The following is a 19,958-nucleotide window of genomic DNA, read 5'->3' on the forward strand; positions in this document are numbered from 1 at the left end:
AGTTGTATTGTTTTAATGTTTTTGCAAATGAAACCCTGGTTAAAGGACTTAACCCTAAATAGTGGTTAAAGGGGGTAAAACTTAACCCAAGTTAAGAAAACCCAAAGATTTTAGGGTAAAAGTCATAAAATGACCCTAAAAATAAACTTGAATCACTTTTGTACCCCTGGGATACCAGAAACCCTAATTGGAACCCTGGAAAACCCTAAAACCAAACCCTAGGGGCTTATGTGCAAAAATGATGAACCTTTGGACTAAAGTGTAAAAACTACTATGTTTAGACATATAAAGTCATTTGGTTCACAAATATGTGAATTTACAAGTCAAACCCTGAGTTTTGGACTCATTTGCAAGAAGGACCCCAACTTTGATTCCTATGCTAAGTCTGAAATTAGGGTTATAGGCCCAACTTTGGGGCTGTGTAGCTTTCAAAAGAGTGAGAATTCATATTAGGTCACCACATCAAAATTGTAGCCCAACTATAGAAGAACAACTTTGCTTAAGAGTGTAAGCACAGTTGTTAAGAAAATATTGGAGATAATCAGGTCTGAAGTTAAGCTGACAGGCTGTTATGGTCTGAATTTTCAGACTGACAGTGACATTGGATCATCTTTGGAAACAGTTTATGACTAATCTAGCAAGATTTTGCCCATGGCTGCTGTAACAAAGACGAAGATGGTATAATGGACAACAACTTTGCTGCAGAGCTTGGTATGGGTTATCATCAAAAATCAAGAGAAATTGTGACCTGAACTTGCTCTGTCAGTCAAGTTCTTTTTGAATTCAGAGCACTGTTTGCCATCATTGGTAAGTCCTGGTTATAGATTTTTAGAAAATAATTGGTAAGTCTTGGTTAAAAGTCTTGGTTATAGATTTTTAGAAAATAATTGGTAAGTCCTAAAATGCCCAAAATTTTTATATGAGTGTTATATAATATTTAGAAGCCTTGGGTAGAGTTTGAATTGATTTGGACCTTGTTTGATCACCAAACCCCAAAACACCCCCCCCTGCCCTATGAACTCCTTTACCGACTCCGGAAACCCTAAGTTCCCGGAACTCCGTGAAGGCAAGTTGTATTCAAGACATAAATAATAAGTTTATGTTATCTTTGCATCCTCATGAGCATCCCATGGCATCCATTCTTATACATATGTATGGTTATGATTAGAACGTGAGGAAGAAATCGAAGTTACCGAAGAGGAGACACCACCACCACCTTCGGAGTCTCAGGCTGGGAATCATTTCTACTTTGACATCTGTGGATCTGAGCCTGATTCACCTGTGAACGAAGGCAAGCCCCGGTGCATGCAACCCCTTTCCTTGTGTTTTAAATACTTTTTGCACACTTAAGTCTAGTGAAATGTGCATTAGGTTTCTAGGAGTTACTTGAAACCCTTTGATGCATTGCTTTTCCTTGATATCCATACCTTTTATAGATACTTCGGTGAAGTATCAAAATATGATTTACAAAAATGCTTAGCCTTGCTTAGATCTTGTGGATAGAAGTTGTCCTCAATTTAACCATGGAGAGGATAGCTTCTACCTGCAAGAATATTTTCATTTGGAGCAATAGTGGGATCTTACTGCAAAGCTCCCCGTGATGCTCTTTCATCCTAAGGAACAGACACATTCCTAAGGGTGAAAATACTTAAATTGAAACTTGGGGGTAGGAACAGGTGATGTTCTACCCAGGTTGGTTAAGGATTAACGCGTATGTAGGCGTGCTGACCGAGGACCCTTTAACTGGTCACATGCCTCGTCATGGGTAAGCCTTGCCTCGGGCAGACTAAGGCCGGAATAAGATAACACGAAATGGGCGTGGAGCGGTGGCGAGAGTAGCGTGTACCCTCCGTGGCAAGAGGCTGGACGGTGGTGTAGCTGTGCTCTCGGTTTGCGTGAACCTGATCCGGTCTTAAGAACCCCGGTGGCGGGTTGACATATGCAAGGGTTAAGTGCTACATATGTCGTGTGATTGGAGATCCTCAGCTGAGTATAATCGATTCGGATCGCCGTACCTTCGCGGTTATGAAGACTTGGTCACTTTTCTACAACCTAGAGTCAGGATATGAACACAATAGATAAAAATGATGTTGTCTTGATGTGATGTGAACTTAGACTAGATGCAAATGGAGTCTATTAATACTTAACATGGCGTTAAAAGATTGAAAGTAAGGACTCACTTTAGTAAGCTACTTCTGCAAAAGTATAAGTTGATTTTTGCTAAAGCCTCTCCTTGACTCCTATTTATCCAGCATACCCTTGAGAGTCTTTTCCTTAGTCGGGTAAGACTTGCTGAGTATTCCATACTCAGGGTTTATCCCTTTGTTGTTTTTAGGTGAGGAAGCGACAAACTTTTGTTGCTTCTGCTCCAAGGTGGTACCAAACGAGGAAAAAGAAGACTGAAGTGCGGGAGGACTCAGTCCTCCACTTAGGATCTTTTGTTTATTAAACTTATCGGGAGGAGTTTGTGCCTCCCCTGGCTTGTATAATATTACTACTCTGCACTCACTTATAGTCTGGTCTGTAATAATATAACTCAAGCTTGCTTATGAAATAAATGTAAGATTATGAAATTCGCTTCCGCATTTCTTCATCTCCGATGTTCTGTAATGTCTACAAGATGGGTGAGACGTTCCTGGTAAGGTAAGGAAAGATACCGAACTTGTCAAGTAGTCAGGGGCACCTACAGGGTTGTCTAAAGTCCGTTGGACAAGGACAACTGTAGGTGGGCCTAATTACTTGGGAGGTTCTGTCACAGCTGGTATCGGAGCGTAGCCCTTCTTGGCAGATATTATGAGGCATCTTCAAAAGATTTTCTAAAGTCTTACCTAAGAATTCTTTTCTCTTCTTACCCAAGTATTCTGAAGAGTCTATCTTAAAGACCAGATAGGAAGAGTGCAACGTATAGAAGGTCGAATCGACTAAGGTTGATTCTGTAATTATACATGCATCATGCTAAGAATCTTACTAATAACATTTTCCCCCTTAGAAAAGATGCCGCCACGTACCAGGCTAACGGCACGCAAGTCTACGGGACCAATTGGGGTGCCTCGGCATCAATTGGCTCCCCGACATGAAAGCAGCAGCAGTGGAAGCAACGACCCTATCGGAGACCTTGAAGCTCGTGTGAGTCGACTTCAAGCAGCGCTTCAACATAGGACTGATGCTTGGGTCGCTGACGGTGATAAAATCAACGAACTGAGAAGGGACATCCGACACTTGCAGGATCAACTCGCTGATCGAGACTTAGCACTTGACTGGGCCGTACAGTCTCGTTTGCTAATGTGTGCTAAGGAAGCAAGGGCTCAGGCCCGAGTTAAAGAACTTAGCTCGACTGTTGATAACCTGCAGGTTTACTGCAATACATTGCACGAGGAAGTCCATATATTATACTCACAACTACACCCAAGTGAGCCTGCACAACCGGCTGAGGCGGAAGCTGGACCATCTCACGTTGCGGGACGTGCGTTGGGTGGGGAGTTAGACCTTTTTGAGCCCCCTCCTTCTTTGAGGTTGGTTGATGTCTGGACTCCCACACCTGATGATGAAGCCGCCAAGAGTAATGGCAAGCAGGAATAAGGGTGTAATAGAAGTAAAGTAGTGTATGGTAGGGTATTGTAGGGTGTACTGTTGTATAATAGGTTGAACTTTTGTATAATGGGTATTGTATCCTGTTATGTAATATCGAGTCTGTATCATTACTTTTTATAGTAATGTAAAATGGAAGGTTTTCTCTGGCACATTATGTTTACTTCAAATGTTTTTGCCACAGATGCCGACCAGGACTCGAGGACAGGATGCAGCAGGAACTTCTGGGGGACGGGATGTTACCCCAAACCCACCTCCAGTTCCTCCCACGTTAGCCGAGGCGATCGCCGCCTTGGTGAATGCCACCGCCGATAATACCCGCTTCCTTAGGGAAATGGCGGGTCAGCAACAATTTCAGCAACAGGCGGGAAGAGGTTATCCACAAGGTCCCCGTGAGACCACCTATCTGGATTTCTCGGAAACTCGTCCACCTCTATTCGTCAAGGCAGAAGATCCCTTAGAAGCTGACGAGTGGATTCGGGTTATCGAGCAAAAGTTTGGTCTTCTCCGATGCTCAGAGACGCAGAAGCCGTTGTTCGCCGCACAACAACTCCGTGGTCCTGCCAGTACCTGGTGGGGAAATTTTACGGCTATTCAACCTGACAACCATCAAGTCACCTGGGATGAGTTTAAAGCAGCCTTCCGTGAACACTACATCCCCGAAGGAGTGCTGCATATGAAACAAGAGGAGTTTATGAAGTTGCAACAAGGTGGGGATACCGTCAACCAATATCTCAACAAATTCAATCACCTGTCGCAGTATGCTATCGACCAGGTGAATACAGATTTGAAGAAGAAGAACTGTTTTATGCGGGGACTGAATGATCGGCTACAAAGGAAAATGGCCACATGCATAGACCTCACATATGGAAAGGCTGTCAGCACAGCCTTATCTGTTGAAGCCAAATACACAAATTCTGGGAAGAATAAGGGATTCGGTGGTGAGAGGCCTAATCAGGGCCAGGCGAAGAAACCACGGTTTGTGATTCGACCCTCAAGCCAAAATCGCCCTTTTTCTCGTCCACCTTCATTTCCCTTCAAGCAGCCTATCATTATCCGCCCCAATAATACCCCCACTACCCCAAAACAGCCGGGTGCCCTAGGCACTCGATTTCCTGCCTTGCCTAGTTCTTCAACTGGGTGCTTTAATTGTGGCAAGTCGGGACACTTCATCAAGGACTGCCCATATCCCAGGCAAAATCAATCCAATGCTTCGCAAGGATCTGGGAAATCAGCTCAGCCTAAAGGAAATGCTATGGGGAAGAATACGAAGAAAACAGGGCGTGTATATTACACTCAAGTGGCTACCACACCGGAAGGAGAACCGGTGATGATGGGTACGTTTTCTGTGGCCAGTCACCCAGCAATTATTCTTTTTGATTCTGGTGCTTCACATACATTCATTAGCAAGAAGTTTGTGGAACAACATCATATTGCATACCATGAATCGAAAGAGGGATTTAAAATTCATTCACCTGGGGGACACATTTATACTAGAGAAGTGGCCTATGGAGTGCCAGTAACAATGGCCGAACGGAACTTTCCTGCTAACATGATTGTTCTGAAGGGCCAGGATATAGATGTAATTCTGGGTATGAATTGGTTAACCCAACACAAGGCAATTCTCAACACTGAACTCAGAACCGTCAGGTTGAGCTATAACCAAGAAGAGATTCTTTTGACTCTCCCCGCAACCAATCCAGCCAAAGCTTCTGGTAGAGTCTATGAAGCCATTGTACCGGAGATCAAGAACATTCTGGTAGTATGTGAGTTTCCAGATGTATTTCCGGAAGATTTGCCTGGACTGCCCCCTGAAAGAGATGTAGAATTCGTAATTGAGCTAAAGCCCGGTACGGCTCCTATCTCTCGAAGGTCGTACCGTATGCCCCCTAATGAATTGGCGGAACTGAAGATTCAATTACAAGATCTACTGAATAAGGGATTCATCCGGCCAAGCTCGTCCCCGTGGGGTTGTCCCGCCATTTTTGTTAAGAAGAAGGATCAAACCTTGAGAATGTGCGTGGATTATCGACCCCTAAATGAGGTCACTATCAAGAATAAGTACCCTCTTCCAAGGATCGATATTTTATTTGATCAGCTGACTGGGGCGAGGGTATTTTCCAAAATTGATCTCAGGTCGGGCTATCATCAAATCCGTATTCGGCCCGAGGATATACCGAAGACCGCGTTTACTACGCGGTATGGATTGTTTGAATACTTGGTAATGTCTTTCGGGCTCACAAATGCTCCTGCCCACTTCACCTATCTAATGAACTCGGTGTTCATGCCCGAGTTGGACAAATTCGTGGTAGTCTTCATCGATGATATCTTGATATATTCTAAGAATGAAGAGGACCATGCTCAGCATCTACGGATTGTATTGACGCGCCTGAGGGAACACCAGTTATATGCCAAGTTCAGTAAGTGCGCGTTTTGGCTGGAAGAAATTCAATTTTTGGGGCACGTGTTATCAGCTAAAGGAATTGCGGTAGATCCTAGCAAGGTCAAAGATATTCTGGAGTGGAAACCCCCAACAACTGTTCATCAAGTCCGGAGTTTTCTTGGACTAGCTGGGTATTATCGCAGATTCATACCAGATTTTTCTAAGCTTGTGAAGCCAATCACGAGTTTGTTGAAGAATGACACTAAGTTCAATTGGTCTTCTAAGTGCAATGAAGCCTTTGAGCAACTGAAGACACTATTGACCACTGCTCCGGTATTGGCTCAACCGGACATCACTAAGCCTTTTGACGTGTATTGTGATGCATCTGGCAGTGGGCTCGGCTGTGTACTGATGCAAGAGGGCCGAGTGATTGCGTATGCTTCAAGGCAGTTGCGCCGACATGAGGAGCACTATCCAACTCATGATCTGGAGCTAGCTGCTATGGTTCATGCCCTAAAGATTTGGCGTCACTATCTGCTGGGTAATATCTGTCACATATATACAGATCATAAAAGTTTGAAGTACATCTTCACCCAGTCAGAGTTAAATATGAGGCAAAGACGATGGCTTGAGCTTATCAAAGACTATGAAATAGAGATCCATTATCACCCAGGCAAGGCCAATGTGGTGGCAGATGCGTTGAGTCGTAAGACTTCCTGCCACTGTGTTCTGGTGAAGACCTCCGAGAACACTTTGTGTCAAGAGATGGAAAAACTAAACCTGGGGATAATCCAACAAGGGACTCTAAATCAGCTAAAGCTTGAGTCAATCATTTTGCAAAGGATAATTGATGCTCAAAAGGATAATCTGGGTATGAAGCACATACGAGAGAAGATAAGGGCTGGAGTAGCCAAATGTTTCAAGGAAGACGATCAAGGTGTGATATGGTTTAAAAACCGCATAGTAGTGCCAAAGAACGAAGAACTCCGCCAGCAAATTCTTGATGAAGCCCATCTTAGTCGTTATTCTATTCATCCCGGAAGCACTAAGATGTATCAAGATTTAAAGCAGCATTACTGGTGGACTAAGATGAAGATTGAAATTGCACGCTATGTGGCGAAGTGTGACACTTGCAGACGTGTCAAGGCCATACACATGAAAACTGCTGGTCCATTACAATCTTTGCCAATCCCAACGTGGAAATGGGAAGACATCAGTATGGACTTTATTGTGGGACTGCCCAGGACAGCCAAAGGGTATGATTCTATTTGGGTCATCGTTGATCGACTCACAAAGATTGCCCACTTCTTACCTGTCAAGGTCACATATACAATAGCCACTTATGCAGCATTATACATTGCCCGTATTCTCAGTCTGCATGGTGTTCCGAAGACCATTGTGTCGGATCGTGGACCTCAATTTGTAGCCAAGTTCTGGGAAGCACTTCATAACTCCTTGGGTACTAAATTACTCCACAGTTCGGCTTATCATCCTCAAACCAGTGGGCAGACTGAGAGGGTGAACCAAATACTTGAAGATATGCTGCGGGCATGTGTCCTGGACTTCTCACCAAAATGGGATGAATGTTTGCCCCTAGCAGAGTTTTCATACAATAACAGTTATCAAGAAAGTATCAAGATGGCACCTTTTGAAGCTTTGTATGGACGTCGGTGTCGAACTCCGCTAAATTGGTCTGAACCTGGAGAAAGATACTTCTTTAGGCCTGATATGGTGAAAGAGGTCGAAGAAAAGGTTTAGAGAATTGTTCACAATATGAAGAAAGCTCAGGCTCGACAAAAGAGTTATGCAGACCGACGACGACAACCCTTATGCTTTCTGGTAGACGATTATGTCTACTTAAAGGTTTCACCAATGAAGGGTGTATCGCGTTTCGGGGTTAAAGGGAAACTTGCACCTAGGTACATTGGTCCATTCCGGGTGATTGAACAATGTGGACCAGTGGCATACCGACTTCAGCTCCCCGAAACATTGTCTGTTGTGCATAATGTGTTCCACGTGTCACAACTGAAGAAGTGTCTTCGGGTTCCTGATCGAACCATTGAAGTGACTGATGTTGTCCTGGAACCAGATTTAACATACTCGGAACATCCTATTCGAGTTCTGGATCAAAAGGACAGGGTCACCCGAAGAAAGACTCTCAAATTCTACAAGATACTGTGGAACCAGCATTCTGAAGACGAGGCTACATGGGAAACCCAAGATTTCTTGAATAGGAATTTCCCAGGCTTCCTAGCCTCATGTAAATTGTAAAGTCTGTATAGCTGTGTAATAAAGAAGTAACCCCCACATCACCCCTGCCTTGTACCAAAATTAAGGAAATAAGAATGTGATGTGTTTTCTTTACCATTCCCTACCCTAGGATTTTTAATCTCGGGACGAGATTCTTTTATGGGGGGAAGGATGTAACACCCCTGGTGTTACTATAACTAAAACTTGAGCATGGCATCATGAGCATTGGCATTGCATATGTTTGACACATCTAGAGTGCATTCACTAGGCAAAAATTTCAAACAAGTTGTATTGTTTTAATGTTTTTGCAAATGAAACCCTAGTTAAAGGACTTAACCCTAAATAGTGGTTAAAGGGGGTAAAACTTAACCCAAGTTAAGAAAACCCAAAGATTTTAGGGTAAAAGTCATAAAATGACCCTAAAAATAAACTTGAATCACTTTTGTACCCCTGGGATACCAGAAACCCTAATTGGAACCCTGGAAAACCCTAAAACCAAACCCTAGGGGCTTATGTGCAAAAATGATGAACCTTTGGACTAAAGTGTAAAAACTACTATGTTTAGACATATAAAGTCATTTGGTTCACAAATATGTGAATTTACAAGTCAAACCCTGAGTTTTGGACTCATTTGCAAGAAGGACCCCAACTTTGATTCCTATGCTAAGTCTGAAATTAGGGTTATAGGCCCAACTTTGGGGCTGTGTAGCTTTCAAAAGAGTGAGAATTCATATTAGGTCACCACATCAAAATTGTAGCCCAACTATAGAAGAACAACTTTGCTTAAGAGTGTAAGCACAGTTGTTAAGAAAATATTGGAGATAATCAGGTCTGAAGTTAAGCTGACAGGCTGTTATGGTCTGAATTTTCAGACTGACAGTGACATTGGATCATCTTTGGAAACAGTTTATGACTAATCTAGCAAGATTTTGCCCATGGATGCTGTAACAAAGACGAAGATGGTATAATGGACAACAACTTTGCTGCAGAGCTTGGTATGGGTTATCATCAAAAATCAAGAGAAATTGTGACCTGAACTTGCTCTGTCAGTCAAGTTCTTTTTGAATTCAGAGCACTGTTTGCCATCATCTGAAAATATCGCGCGAGGATAAGGTCTTGGACCTCGCCGGCGATAAGGACGCCACGGCGGTCGGGATGGGCTGGCGGCCGCGGTAAATACCCCTGGTAACGTGGCAGTGAATCACCGAGGTGTCATGCTCCGGTAAAACGGCGACCACCGCGCTGTCACCAGAATCCGCCGCACGGCATGCTCGCCAGCGCAACCGGGAAATCCACGATCCTCATCCGTCGCCGGTCAGCCGTCTATAAATAGAGCGCGGGCACGGCTTCGTCACCACATTCCGCACGCCAGCAGCTAAGCACTTGACTCGAGCTCACCAAAAATACCCGCGCAGCCCCAATTCCCTCTCTTCTTCGTTCTTGCTCCGCCGTGAAGAGCTTCTTCGTAGCCAGCGCTCCTCTGGTCAGTAATGATCAAATTGCTCTTTGTTTTAGTTAGTATGTGATCTATTGTTGCCCCTGGATGCAACAATTTGGAGTTTGACCGAAGCCCCTTACCGGAACGCACCTAGGTGCCGTCAAACACCGCCGTGACCCCCCCCCCCACTGTCGACCCGTTCCTCGGGCCTTGTTCTACCCAAATCAAAGAATGTCCGTAGACCCAAGTGCACCCATAAACCTTTCCCCAGCCTCAATTCGGTCATCCTCACCGTCGTTTGCTCGGAATGCGTTCATCTTCTTACCCATCCACTCGGTCACCGTGGACCGATTGATTCGTAGTCCCAACCATAAAATTGATTTGGGGGAAATGATCCGTAGGGGTTCAATTGTGTTCCTGTCGCTTGGGAACTTCAGCCGTCGCGTCATCCGGCCGGTCTAGCTCGTCGGAGCACGGCTCCCGCGCGGTTCGCCGTCGGGGACTTGGTGTGGTAAATGAATAGAACGCGAAGGGTTTTTCTGTAAACGGTCAGTGACTCATAAAAACAGTAAACAAATCTGATTTGAGTTAGCCAAAACCGTGAGGGCCTTCGTGCAAAGTGGCCAGCGCGGGCGCGCGCGGGCACCTTTCCTCCCTGGACTTGGGCCGCTGGGCTGAAACCGGCCCATTACTATTTCGACCTTTTTCCTTTTCTTTTTCCAGCAGAGCTTTAGAAATATGTAAAAAAATGTAGAAAAATGCTAAAATTTTGAAACTAATTTTCCTAGGTTTGTTATTTCCCATAGTATTTAATAAAAATAAGTTTGTGATTTTTAGTGGAAGTAAGAAATTTTAAGGTATTTAAAGTAGTTAAAAGTCTTGGTTATAGATTTTTAGAAAATAATTGGTAAGTCCTAAAATGCCCAAAATTTTTATATGAGTGTTATATAATATTTAGAAGCCTTGGGTAGAGTTTGAATTGATTTGGACCTTGTTTGATCACCAAACCCCAAAACACCCCCCCTGCCCTATGAACTCCTTTACCGACTCCGGAAACCCTAAGTTCCCGGAACTCCGTGAAGGCAAGTTGTATTCAAGACATAAATAATAAGTTTATGTTATCTTTGCATCCTCATGAGCATCCCATGGCATCCATTCTTATACATATGTATGGTTATGATTAGAACGTGAGGAAGAAATCGAAGTTACCGAAGAGGAGACACCACCACCACCTTCGGAGTCTCAGGCTGGGAATCATTTCTACTTTGACATCTGTGGATCTGAGCCTGATTCACCTGTGAACGAAGGCAAGCCCCGGTGCATGCAACCCCTTTCCTTGTGTTTTAAATACTTTTTGCACACTTAAGTCTAGTGAAATGTGCATTAGGTTTCTAGGAGTTACTTGAAACCCTTTGATGCATTGCTTTTCCTTGATATCCATACCTTTTATAGATACTTCGGTGAAGTATCAAAATATGATTTACAAAAATGCTTAGCCTTGCTTAGATCTTGTGGATAGAAGTTGTCCTCAATTTAACCATGGAGAGGATAGCTTCTACCTGCAAGAATATTTTCATTTGGAGCAATAGTGGGATCTTACTGCAAAGCTCCCCGTGATGCTCTTTCATCCTAAGGAACAGACACATTCCTAAGGGTGAAAATACTTAAATTGAAACTTGGGGGTAGGAACAGGTGATGTTCTACCCAGGTTGGTTAAGGATTAACGCGTATGTAGGCGTGCTGACCGAGGACCCTTTAACTGGTCACATGCCTCGTCATGGGTAAGCCTTGCCTCGGGCAGACTAAGGCCGGAATAAGATAACACGAAATGGGCGTGGAGCGGTGGCGAGAGTAGCGTGTACCCTCCGTGGCAAGAGGCTGGACGGTGGTGTAGCTGTGCTCTCGGTTTGCGTGAACCTGATTCGGTCTTAAGAACCCCGGTGGCGGGTTGACATATGCAAGGGTTAAGTGCTACATATGTCGTGTGATTGGAGATCCTCAGCTGAGTATAATCGATTCGGATCGCCGTACCTTCGCGGTTATGAAGACTTGGTCACTTTTCTACAACCTAGAGTCAGGATATGAACACAATAGATAAAAATGATGTTGTCTTGATGTGATGTGAACTTAGACTAGATGCAAATGGAGTCTATTAATACTTAACATGGCGTTAAAAGATTGAAAGTAAGGACTCACTTTAGTAAGCTACTTCTGCAAAAGTATAAGTTGATTTTTGCTAAAGCCTCTCCTTGACTCCTATTTATCCAGCATACCCTTGAGAGTCTTTTCCTTAGTCGGGTAAGACTTGCTGAGTATTCCATACTCAGGGTTTATCCCTTTGTTGTTTTTAGGTGAGGAAGCGACAAACTTTTGTTGCTTCTGCTCCAAGGTGGTACCAAACGAGGAAAAAGAAGACTGAAGTGCGGGAGGACTCAGTCCTCCACTTAGGATCTTTTGTTTATTAAACTTATCGGGAGGAGTTTGTGCCTCCCCTGGCTTGTATAATATTACTACTCTGCACTCACTTATAGTCTGGTCTGTAATAATATAACTCAAGCTTGCTTATGAAATAAATGTAAGATTATGAAATTCGCTTCCGCATTTCTTCATCTCCGATGTTCTGTAATGTCTACAAGATGGGTGAGACGTTCCTGGTAAGGTAAGGAAAGATACCGAACTTGTCAAGTAGTCAGGGGCACCTACAGGGTTGTCTAAAGTCCGTTGGACAAGGACAACTGTAGGTGGGCCTAATTACTTGGGAGGTTCTGTCACATTCTTCGCTTCACCAATCGCACTGGGACCTAGCGGGATCAACCCCTCTGTGCACACTCGACATAAATCCTCGCGCTTAGGGTCGGATTGGGCATCCTGGGGCTCCCCTGCTCTGCGCCGGCGATGCGCCGCCGTATGGGGCGGGCTCCGTCGTGGACCTGTCTGGGGAAAGAAGGAGGCCCCCTGGCCGTCAGATAGTCTGTGGGCGACTGGGATTAGAATGGGGTATACCTATTCGCCAATTAAATCGGAACCCTTGGATCGGTGGTGTGCGTCCAAGATCAAGCGTGTGCGTGGACATCCTACTGACCCTCCGATTTTGATCTGGCGGTCAGTTGTGCGTACCCATTCAATTAAAACTTAGATCTAATCCGAGCCAACCGCTCCCGATCGGACGGATCTAGTTCATCCATACCCCTTCGCCGTGCCGTTTTTGCATAAGAGACCCTCTATTTTCACATAATAAACCCCCCGTCCACTGCATAGTATTCTGAGTCTTAGGAACTTATGCGCAGAAGTCCCTGCATTTCCTGGTAAATGAGGCCCAGTCCACAGCTCTTTAAATTCAGTTATTTAATTATAGAAATTACTTTTTAATACAAAATAATTGCTAGAACTTTGATAATTCATAGAAAATACATATGAACTCCAAATTAATCCATTCCAGTTCCTAAAATTTTGTAATTTTATTCTCTAGCACTTAGTGTCTCTGTTTTATCATGACAACAGTAAGAAAATTAATCCCACACTTAATCCTATTTTAAACATATAAAACCTTTGGAAATTCATAACTTAAATTCTATAACTCCAAAAATTATGATTCCTGTTCCTAGAATTTTATTTTAATGCGTAGATTATTACTGTGTATTTTGTATATATGTTTGGTGTAATGTTAATTTCTCTATATGCACTGTGCTTGTTTGTATTGTGGCGAGTAGAAGAGCCCGTGACTGAGGATCCTGGTGAGCAGCAGATAGAAGTAGCTGAGCAGGAGCTCATTGAAGGCAAGTTGTGCCCTTGATTCACTTTTGTTACCCAATAATGTTCTTTATAATCATCTACCATGCATATGTTAATTTTGATGGGACCCGATAGGTCACCCTAGATTGTTTATCTCATTACCTTGTTTACCCCTGAATCACTTGGGTAGTTTTGCTATTGCTTTACATGGTTTTGGGATAATCATTTATTATATCTATGTTCCAATTCTTTTGTTATTCTATTTATGTTCATGTCAAGATCATTAATGTTAATTGGAACATAGAGCTTAACTTGAGAAACACGTGCCACCACAAGGGTTTATGGACGCCCTTGGCTGATTAATTAGGAAAGCTAGTGGAAGACTACCTTACCCGAAAGGGGCAAGGGCAGTAGGGGAGTTGCATGCAAGGAGGTTCTCGGGTTGATTTAGCTGCGATGGCGGTCGGACGGGGGATTCTTGCAAGTGCTCTTCCCATAAACTGTAGCGGGTTTTCGGAAGCTAGTGGAACTTTGTAAAGGCCTCGTAGTGGATCCCTAGCCATTCACCTCGGTAGTGTCTAAGGGCCTAGCTAACCCTGGAGACATGGGATACACGACTTGTGGGTAAAGGGTACAACCTCTGCAGAGTGTAAAACTGGTATACTAGCCGAGCTCACGGTCATGAGCGGCTCAGGACTCTCTGATGATTAAATTATGGAACCTAAACTCAATTTGTCATTTGCATATGCATGGGTTTATTATTAATTTTGTTCTATTATTTATTAAGGTTTGGTATTTACTTACACTTAGTAATTGCTAATAAAATTTTGACCAACTACTTAAAAGCAATGCTCAGCTTTAACCATTCTCTTTGATAAGCCTTACACTCCATGAGCTCCCACCTTTGGTGAGTTCATGTCACATTATTCCCCACAACTTGTTGAGCGATGAACGTATGTGAGCTCACTCTTGCTGTCTCACACCCCCCCCCCACAGGAGAAGAGCAGGTGGTTCAGGAGGAGCCACAAGGCGAGGAGTATGATCTGATCTAGGTGGCGTTTCTCAGTTGACATTGGCGCCGACGATCCTTAGTTCATTTTATCTTTATTATTTTATTTTGTAATAAGTCTTCCGCTATGTAATAAATACTCTGATGTTTTATGACATTTATCTCTATACACTCTGTTATTATATATGTTGTCTTCTTGGCGCATGTATGAGATGCACCTGGCTTTGTTCCTTAAAGCCGGGTGTTACAGAAGTGGTATCAGAGGAAATGTTGACTGTAGGACGAAACCTAAATAGAAATGGACAAACCTTTCCTACTTACCTTACTCTGATTCATTCCATACTCATCTCATCTTGATCTTGTCTCACCTTTTGCTACTCTACTCTGATTAATCTTATCTTTTCTACTCTAAGACAAGATGGATTTCACACCTTGGAATCCTACCACTATGATCTTTTTAAGAGATAGGGAACCCAAGACAAAATTTAAAACTATTTTCTAAAAAAAATGTTGTTTGATTGTTCTGATGTTAAATGTCTGATTTGCTTCTTTGATTGATTGATATATTATATATGGACATCTTAGCATGTACCACCATAAGGTAATGTATTAGCTTTAGTGGATAACACACTAATCTACTTAGCTAATAAATCCCCGCAGTAACATTCCTCGTAATTACTCGGCTTGTCTACAATTCTTCCATTCTTACCCTGTATTTCTAACCCAGATGGGCTACCCCTATAGTGTTAGAAGAGAGCACTATAGACGTGATCCTTGGTATATCATGGTTAAGAAAGGCAAAGGCACTTTATACATTGTGCTAAGGGAACCGTAGAACTCACCAGTTCCAAAGGACAAAGATTTGAAGTTGAGTTGGTCATTGATCTCTTACCTGAGACTGCCCCTATTTCTAAGCGACCATACATGATGGCTATAGAAGAACTGAAGGAGCTTAAGAAGCAGTTAACTGAGTTACAAGAAGCGGGGTACATTCGTCCGAGTTCCTCACCTTGGGGAGCGCCGGTTTTGTTTGTACAGAAGAAGGATGGATCATAAAGGATGTGTGTGGATCACTGTGGAGAACAAGTATCCATTACCCCGCATTGAAGATTTATTTGATTAGATGAGAGGTGCAAGGGTATTCTCGAAGATTGATCTCCGATCGGGTTATCACCAAATGAAAATTAGGCCATCGGATATGCCCAAGACGGATTTATCGACCCGATATGGTTTATATGAGTTCACCTTTATGTTATTTGGACTAACCAATGCACCAGCATATTTTATGAACCTGATGAACAAGGTGTTTATGGAGTACTTGGACAGATTCGTCGTGGTGTTCATCGACGATATTCTTATCTATTCTAAGAGTGATAGTGATCATGAGGAACATCTGAGGTTGGTGCTACAGAAGCTACGAGATAACCAGCTATATGCCAAGTTTAGCAAGTGCGAGTTTTGGATTGGCGAAGTGCCATTTCTTGGACATATCATTTCTAATGGAGGAATATCAGTGGATTCTGCTAAAGTCAAGGAGATAGTGGTGTGGAGCATACCCACTACAGTTATTGAAGTCCGAAGTTTCTTGGGACTAGCAAGATATTATCGGAGATTTAATGAGGGATTTATAAGATTGCTAAGCCTATGACCTCACTTCTGGAGAAGGGAAGAGAGTTTAAGTGGGATGAGAAGTGTCAAGACAGCTTTGATCAATTGAAGAAAATATTGATGTCGCCACCAGTATTGGTTATGCCCGACCTACAGAAAGGATTTGATATCTATTGTGATGCATGTGGCCAAGGCTTAGGATGTGTGCTTATGCAAGAAGGACATGTGATTGCCTATGCGTCTCGTCAGTTACAGAAACATGAATTGAACTACCCCACTCATGACTTGGAATTGGCAGCCGTTGTGCATGCGCTTAAGATTTGGAGACACTATATCATGGGGACCAAGTGCCAAGTATATACGGATCATAAGAGTTTGAAGTATATATTCACTCAGAAGGATCTCAACCTTAGGCAACGCCGTTGGTTGGAGCTTATTAAGGATTATGATTTGGAGATTCACTATCACCCGGGCAAGGCAAATTTGGTTGCAGATGCCTTGAGTCGAAAGGAGCATGTTCATTCAGCTATTGTTGCCCAGCTACCTGATGAGATTGTCGAGGACTTCAGGAGACTCAACCTGGGGATAGTTGCTCATACTAAAGGAGTTACGATTGATGTGGAACCTACTTTGGAGCAAGAAATCCGCAAAGGTCAACTTGATTATGCTAAAATAAAAGAAATTAAGGATCTGATTACTGTGGGTCGAGTTCCAGAATTCACGGAAGATGAGCAAGGCACTGTTTGGTTCAAGGACAGGATATGTGTTCCTGATATTGAAAGCATTCGAGAGACTATTTTAAAGGAGGCCCATGACTCGGACTATTCTATTCATCCTGGTAGTACTAAGATGTATCAGGATTTGAAACAGAAGTATTGGTGGTATGGATTGAAAAGAGATGTAGCTGCACATGTGGCTATGTGCGACGTATGTCAAAGAGTTAAGGCTGAACACCAGAGGCCAGCCGGACTACTGCATCCACTGAAGATACCCGAGTGGAAATGGGAAGAGATTGGTATGGATTTTATTACTGGATTGCCTCGCACCCAGAAAGGATATGATGCTATATGGGTGATTGTGGATAGATTGACTAAAGTGGCTCACTTTATTCCTGTCAAGACTACTTATAAAGGTTCTCAGCTAGCAGAGTTATATATGGCCCGGATTGTGTGTTTACATGGAGTGCCAAAGAAGATCTTGTCTGATCGAGGTTCACAGTTTACCTCAAGATTTTGGAGAAGCTTTCATGAGAACTTGAGTACAAAGTTGAATTTCAGTACGGCATATCACCCTCAGACTGATGGACAGACTGAAAGGACTAATCAAGTATTGGAAGATATGTTGAGAGCATGTGCCCTTCAGCATGGAGGAAGTTGGGATAAGAGTCTACCTTATGCTGAATTCTCATATAATAATAGTTATCAGGCCAGTCTGAAGATGTAACCTTTTGAAGCTTTGTATGGGAGGAAGTGCAGGACTCCTCTATATTGGGATCAGACTGGAGAGAGACAGTTCTTTGGGCCTGAATTGATTCAAGAAGCAGAAGAACAAGTCCGTATAATTCGAGAGAATTTGAGAGTGGCTCAAACCAGGCAAAAGACTTATGCTGATAATAGAAGGAGGCCACTGGAATTTGAAGAAGGAGATTATGTGTACCTCAAGGTGTCACCACTTCGTGGAATGAGGAGATTCAAAGTTAAGGGCAAATTGTCCCCTCGCTATATTGGACCATTCTTGATCTTTAGGCGAGTTGGGGAGATGGCATACCAACTTGAGTTACCGAATAGCCTATCGGATGTGCATAACGTGTTCCACGTATCTCAACTAAAGAAGTGTCTCCGTGTTCCCGAGGAACAGTTACCCATGGAAGAGCTCAGTGTTCAAGGTGATTTGACTTACACGGAGTACCCGATCAAGATTTTGGATACTTTGACTCGAGTTACAAGAAATAAGGTGATAAAGATGTGCAAAGTTCAATGGAGTCACCACGGTGAAGATGAAGCAACGTGGGAGAGAGAAGAAGAGCTTCGCATAGATTTTCCCCACCTTTTCCCTCGTTCTTCCTAAATCTCGAGGACGAGATTATTTTTAAGGGGGGTAGGATTTGTAACGCCCAGTTTGTAATATATAATAAAAGTGGAAAAAAAAATCATTTCCTATATTTTATGTGTGCATTGAAATTACTTATCATCACATGAGAACACCATATTCAAAATATATATATATATAGATAATAAAAAGATATACCCTTAAATATGCATCATGCTGGATTTTATTCTATGTGCATTTTGTGACAACATATAATAATGTGAGAAAGAAATATATTAATACCCAAATGGGAATTTAAGATTTGAAAGAAATTCTAGAATTTGAGAAGGAGAAGATATATAAGAATTTAAGATAAAAACAATGTCCATATAAATATATCTCCAAATCGATACTGTTCATGGCATAATATAAAATTGAGGATAAGTTTTCCATGAGAATGGGAATTTAAATCTGAAAGGAGTTTGAATTTGAAAATAGAGAAAAATGAAAAAAATAGAAAATAAAAGAATAAAAACAAACCCAACTAACTGGGCCTAAATACTGGAATTCGGCCCAATCCTGCTGCGCGCTCTCGGCCCACTATTCCATGCCGCGCGCCCCGTGGGCGTCCCACCGGCCATTCGCTCGCCCGCGCCCCGTCTCACCCCTTCGCTGGTATGTGGGTCAGGCGTGTCAGGGCGCTCGTCTTCAACCGCATGCCGAGCTCCGCGGGCGCCATCGCGATTTTCGCGGCCGTGGACGTTGTGCCCAAGTCCGTCGCCCGCGCGCTTATAAAGGATGGGACCGAGTCTTCTTCTTCCCCTCCTTTTCGCCGTTTAGCTTTGTAACGCCCTGAATTTGGGGGTAGAATTTTTTTCTTCTTTTCTCTCACCAAATTCGGGCGTTACTCTCTTTTCTCTTTCCCCGTTTGCTCTTTCTTACCAATTTCAAACCAGTATAGCGGCAGGTGTCCGTGTCATGTATAAACCAAAACCTAAGTCTCATGGGTGTTGCATCATGCCGAAGCACATTTCTTTGTCTGATGTTGAATGATCGTCTCGTTCCGTTCCGGATTTCGGTTCGCGATTTAAGTCCGTTAGTGGTCCGCGCTCGTCGTGGGTTTTCGATCCGCGAAGTGGCCCGGCCCAACCTAGCCCAGCCCAGCCGGCCCGGCCCGCCTCGGCCTGCGCGCCCCTGGCGCCTAAACCCCCCCCCCCCCCCCCCCCCCCCCCCCCCCCCCCGTGCGCCCCCCTCCTCTCTCTCTCTCATTTGGATCTCCCGCGCAACAACCTCTCCTCTCCCTCTTCCACCTCTCTCTCTCCCCGTGGTGCCCTAGGATTTGGAGACGGCGATCACCGGATTTTGGACCCCGAGGTGAGCTCCCCTCCCCTCCCCTTCTCCCCTCTCTCTCTCTCCCTCTCCCTCCTCTTCTTCCCCACGCGCGCCCCCTCTCTCCCCCTGCCCGCGCGCGACCCCGGCCCCGGCGGCGCTCGGCCCCGCCCGTCCCTGCCCTCCCCCGGCGGCACGGCTCCCCTCGCCCCCTGCCCCTCCCCGGCCCCGGCGCGGCGATCCCGCTCGGCCCCTCCCCGCGGCGGCGCCCCGGCTCGCCCGCTCGGCCCCTCCCCGCGGCGGCGCCCCGGCTCGCCCGCTCGGCCCCCGCTCGGCCCCTCGGCGCGGCGGCTCGGCCCCCTGCCCGCTCGCCCGCGGCGGCGCTCGGCGCCCGCCCTCGGCCCGCCCGCTCGGCCCCGGCCGGTTCAACCGCCCCCCCTGGCCGGTTCAACCGCCCTGGCCCCAGCTCGCCCGCCCGTTCCCCCGTCCCGGCCTCGCCCGACCGTATCTTCGCTCACCCGCGCTCGCGACGATTATTCGTTAATTAGCGTGTTGCGTCGCGCGCTTCGCCGCGCGACGGATTTGTCTAAATT

This window comes from Zea mays, chromosome 9 (genome assembly GCF_902167145.1).
Source record: "Zea mays cultivar B73 chromosome 9, Zm-B73-REFERENCE-NAM-5.0, whole genome shotgun sequence".
Lineage (NCBI taxonomy): Eukaryota > Viridiplantae > Streptophyta > Magnoliopsida > Poales > Poaceae > Zea > Zea mays.